Source organism: Episyrphus balteatus, chromosome 1 (assembly GCF_945859705.1).
Source record: "Episyrphus balteatus chromosome 1, idEpiBalt1.1, whole genome shotgun sequence".
NCBI classification, from domain to species: Eukaryota; Metazoa; Arthropoda; class Insecta; order Diptera; family Syrphidae; genus Episyrphus; species Episyrphus balteatus.
In genome coordinates this window covers 119,372,149-119,378,148 of record NC_079134.1, presented here as the reverse complement: position 1 = coordinate 119,378,148, position 6,000 = coordinate 119,372,149, and positions in this window count along the sequence as shown.

Here is a 6,000-nt window from a genome sequence, read left to right as displayed (position 1 = left end):
GGGGGCCCTGAGGTCGGTCGGGGGCCCCGGGGCGTCGCCCCGCTTGCCCCAAGGGAGTGTACGCCCCTGGTTGATGTTATGGCTGAAGTTATTGCAGCAGTGGGGGCAGCATCAATTTCAATTAAACCGGAAATAAGTCTGGATGAAGTGGAAGTTGATGGAGTATTTAAATGTGTTGAATTTGAAGTCATATTATTTGTTGATGGTGTTTTTGGAATATTTGTTGATGTGGATGGGGTTGAAAAATGTCTCAAAATTGAAGTAGGTGGATCAATGGAAGTTTTGTTTGCGGTACGAGGGACTTGGACTGGAAAATTTCTTGAATCTGAGTTTGTGTGACTTGGTGTTGTTGGTGTTTGTGGACTGGTTGTATTTGATGGAATAGGTAGTGGGGTGTTTGACTGAGGAAGATATCTCGTATTGTCTACATTTACCCCGACATGAACAGATTTTAAAGCCTTTTTAAATTTCCTGTTGCACCACCGTTGAAACTTATTGGTTTTTGACAATAACAGCATTTGGCCTTGTTGTCGTCAAGTAAAGAAAAATGCATCCAAACTGCACTGCGTTTCTTACCCAATTCAGATGACATTGTTCTGTAGAAAATTTACTTTAAACTGTGTTGATGATTTTTTTTTTAAACCTACCAATATTAATGTTTCCTTCAATATTAAAAATTTTCAATTATAACTTTTTAAGAATAACTACAAGTTTTAGAATTCTTCAACTGAAATTTGTCTGAATCTTTTGAAAACGAATATAAATGAACGGTAAATTTTTCAGACGAAAAATGAGATGGATATATTAAAGATTGAAAGAAATGGGTATACAATACATGAAAACATTTTCGTTCCATTTCAAGGTATTCCGGTCAGAACGAAATGAGTGAAAAAGAATTGGTTTTGATTAAATGAACGAAAGAACGATTGATAGAAAAGACCGAATCTTTGCTGAAATCAATCTTTGAACGATTCAATCTTTTGAAATGAACGATTTGCCCAGCTCTATATAATCATAAATTTTCATTCATATTTAGCTTAAAAAATTCCTCAAAACTCCTACTAAGAGTGAGTTAAGAACTCTTATAACAATAATGCCTGGCTACACAGCGATTTTTCAATCGATTGAAAAATCACATGCGGTAGCTACACACTGTTGTGCCCAATCACGTTTTTACATTTTCTAGGAACAAACGTCAAAAAGAAGAAAAATTTAGAAATGGAACTTTACTGCCCTCAGAAAATTCAGTTCCCTTCGTGAGCATCTTCCCCCTTAGGCGATTCAAAAATCACCGTGTAGCCAGGCACATAGCAAACTTAAAAAAGCTTTGCTTAGGGATTTTCTTCGAAAAGTTTTTTTTTTGGTTGACAAATTAAGTAAATTTTTTTTTTACTGTCAAATCAAGCAAAAAAAAACCGAAAACCGGTTTTTCCCAAAACCGGTTTTTTGGCCCGGTTTAATCGAAAGAAAAAAAAATCGGAAAAACCGAAAACCGGTTTTTGTACTAACAACCGCCATCCCTAATCCACAGGCGATTTTTAGTTAAATTTATCTTCATGGCAATTGAGAAAGTGAATTTTATATAATAATAATGTCCTTGAAATCGATGAGTATATATTGAACATGCGTTTTGCCAGAAAATAGAGGACAAATTTAATTTAATTAATGTAAACAAACATTTAGAATAATTTTGTATATTCTTGTTTCCTAGGTGATTGTATTTTTTTAATTTAAATATTTTTTTAAAGACTTCTATGAACTTTTGTTTGAATTGTTCTAACGCGATGTTGCAACATTTACTTAAACTCTTAAGCGTTTTGTTACAATTCTTTAATTTACGAATTGGCTTTGGCTTACGAAGTTTTTTGTATGTTCTGAATACAGGGCGCCCCCAAGTTAAATTTCTGACAGTTTTACGATTTTATTTAAAAAAAAAATTTTATAACAGCTCGTTGAGGCAAATGGGATAGTTTACCATAATACCTAAAACAATAATAAAACAAGCTACGAAAATAGCGGACAAGTAGTCATTTAATATATGTATAAAAGCCTGTATTCGTTTCCTTATCACCAGGGATGAGAATGCTAAGCCCGAAAAGTGAAACATATTGCCCAAAAAAACGAAGTAGATTTGGAAAATATGTAGCAGATAATGAAAAAAAAAATATACACATAAAACAAAGGAGAATGCCCAAAAATAAATATACCTATTAAAAAAAAAAGCCCAACACCGATTTAAATGAGACCTGCATGGCTTGAAAGCGCATCACTCGTAAATAACAAATATGAATTTTTTTCTCAAAAAACCATCCCCGTAATTGCTATAATGATTTATAATGATTTTTAATTTTAAATTATAAAGTGTTTTTTATTACAAAATTATTTTCATTGACTTGGTCTTAGTTCCATGAGCAAAGATGTGCCATCTGCCATATAATAACCTAAGATTGTTTTTTAAAAGCCGATGTCTGATTTATTTTATGCAAAATGCATGACCGGACCCAGAGCCATTATGGGGATCTGGGCGGTTACATAAAATAATTGATATCTTGGATGGGTCTTTGATTTGGATGTATAGATGTGAAATTCTTGCAGTGCCTAGTGAGCCAATTTAAAAATAAAGAGCACTAACAATGCATTTTTTTAACAAAAAATGTAACAAGACGACACATCTTAAATGAAATTTTGTTCGTTAGAAAAAATTTGTCAAACGAAGTAGAAATAGGTTGCTACGTAGCAGATACATCAAAATAAATTAATGAAGTAGATCTGCTACATATGAAGTAAATACTCATCTCTGCTTATCACCCGGTGGGGTAGAATACTAGATGCGTTTTTTTTCGAGGTTTCCCCAGAAAGCCTATTCCTCGTTTTAATACTACATTACAAGCTAAAATAAAAATATTGCGCATGCATTATATATTAAATAAGCAAAAATATATAAATTAAAAAATAAATAAATAAAATATTCATATTTCTTATTTCTAAAAAAAAAAACTCAGTTATTCCGCAATTCGTCGGCGCGTAAAGACAAACTTCCAAAAATCTGGAATAAATAAGAAAATTAAAATATACCAAGTTATGTTTAATTAAATTATTTTTGTTGGATACCTATAATAATTCTAAGTATCTAGCCTGCCTTTTTGGCTTAAAAAACTCATTTTTTTTTCTAGCGGTAAAAATGAGCAAAAAAATTCCAATAATTTTTCTGTGTTCACTTCCACAGCCTATTGGTAAGTATGTGCCTTCTGCTTCCATAATCTGATCCAACCATGTTTCCACTATATGTTCCGTATATTGTTTCTAACTTGTATTCGCGTTAAACATTGATGAGAGATTTTGAACTACATTTTCAAACATTACGGATGGAACTGTAAGTTTGCCGTACTGGCACTGGGAAGGTGTTGTTATGCTGCTGTAAGCTCTCAGTTCTGTTAACAAAGTTTGCTCTCTCATTTCGTCTTCATTAATCATATTCTGATAGCAAGCTTCGCATTTTAATATTTTATTAAGCTTTGCTGCTGCAAATCCAGTATAATACACTGCTGCTTCTTTCTGCAGTTTATTTGCTACAATATCCTCATTCCCTTTGTGTCTATTTGTTTGTTTACTCTCTCCAAGTTGTATTCGAACCTATATAATAAATAAACCGTAAAGTACAAGCATTTTTTACTATGGGAGGGGGGTCTATCTCGCCCCTTTTAGGAGGGAAGGGCAATTTTCTAAAAAATGACTCAAAATAAAAAAAAAATATTTAAAAATGACAGCAACACCTACAGTTATGAATAATACTTTTTTCAAAAGCCAGAATTTTACACTTTATTTAAATTTTTAAATCAAATTATTTAAATCCTAGTTTTTGAGTTTTTGAAATAATCGATTTCAAAGTTAAAATTTGGGAGAAAAAAATTTAAGAAATTACATTTAATACAATTTTTGTAAGGACTGTGGATTTCAATACAAATTTTTCTTATAAAATAAACTGTCTTAATTGATTTCTAATCAAACACTGAAAACCATTTGTTTCTGTTTCTATGCCGACCATGCGCGTAGGAAGGGGGGGTCCTGGGTGGGCCAGGCCCACCCTAGAAAATCAATGGCCCACCCTAGAAAAACCGACAGTTCTACGGAACTTTTAGTCTGGTTTTAGCTCCCACTAAGATTTTTTTTTTAATATCGCTTGCTGAAAATTATAGGGCTGTATGTATGTTTAATAATTTAATTAATTTTTTAATTAAAATTAATTTTTTAATTAAATTTAATTTTTTACAAAATTAAGATCTTTGGACGTCAAATATCTTTTAAACGGTTAGATAAACGAAAATGGTGTCAAAGGCCTTTTTTGTAGAGCGTTCAATTTCCTACAAGCTACAACAATATGTAAAGAAACCTGCTAAAAAGCCGATTTATAAAAACATGATTTTTTTAGTAGAAGGATAATATAAAAAATGGAAAATTGCGAAGCGAAGGACCTTTCCGTTAATACAAAGATTTCATATTTGGCGAGTATATTCTAGAGATGTCTGGCAATCTATCGGAGTATAAAATCAAAAAAAAAATCGATTTTTTTGAACCAGCCTTGTGTTTATGTATATTTTTCTCAGTCAGCGATATGTATAAATACCCCGTTTATATGAGCAGTCTAAAAGGTCGGATTCAATAACTATAGCTTTTTCAATGTGTGAATTGTGTTAAATAGTTAACAGCATGTAAAATTTTTGACACTATTGAGGTTAATAAAAATTTCAGCTGTTAAAAATTTATTGGGCACGGCCTTAGACCGTGTGTGAATAGGGTTAAATACTAAGCCGAGAATATATTTTTGACACTTTTGAGGTGAAAGGATAATTTCAGTTGTCAAAAATTTATCCTGCTCTAAGAGCCGGTTTAATTTTTATTTTCAGAGAAAAAATTTTTTGCAGAATTTTTTGAGTATTTTTTTCAATAACTAATCAAAAACTGAAAATAAAGAAAGAAAATTGAAAAAGTAGTACAAAATTATGATTTTTCAATATATTTCATTTTATTGATGATGAAAAAAATTGTTAGTTACCCATTAATGGCAACACAAAAATAAAATTCACATGACAACGTGTGTTGGAAGTTTGTAAATTGTTAATATTTGCAGAAAAAAAATATTTATCTACGTTCAAAATGTATCCAAATTCACACAGCTAAATTGAGCTAAAGATAATGTTTTATTCACCAGACATTCAAATGTCAAAAATGTATCCTCTGCTAAATACCTATTTAAAATATGACTTTAGAGTCATATAGTCACCCGCATACAACAACTTTTAATTAAAAATTTTTATTTTTATATGTACCTACACTTCTGGCTTAAGTTTCAAGAGCACCTTAAACAAAAAAATAAAGCAAATAAAATTGAAAACTTGGTAAGGTCAGTTTTTAAAGCCAATCGCTGTCATAAATTGCGACTGAATTCAACTTTTGTGTCGCTCAAAATAAAAGTGATGTTACTCCTTCCAATTGCATTTCGATATAACAAACTTTAAAAAAACGGAGTACCATATTACACTAAACAATATAAAAAGAAAAACCAGTAACTATCAAAAATATATTGCGTATTTGGAGTTGATTCCTTTTTATATTGAAAGATATTAACAAAATACGATACCATTGAACAAAAAACACACATTTTTCAAAAAAAAAATGAGTTACCGATTACATTACCGATCGAATATATTATTAAAAATACCGATCGAATATATTATTAAAAATAAACTTTTTGCTAATTTTAAGTTATTAAAAACAACAGAGCGTGGCGAATTATTTGCCAATTAAAGGAGCAAAATAAATAAAATGCACGACTGTGTCACGTAGTTGCTGTAAACTAATACTTATGTTAGTTTACGGATTGTAAGGGCTTCCTTTATATAAATTTCAAAGAAATTTTGTCGATGTTGGGGAAGAGCCGACATTCAGGGCAAAGTTTTGTTAAATAATTTTTTTTGTTATTAGACTTTTTTGAGAAAAACT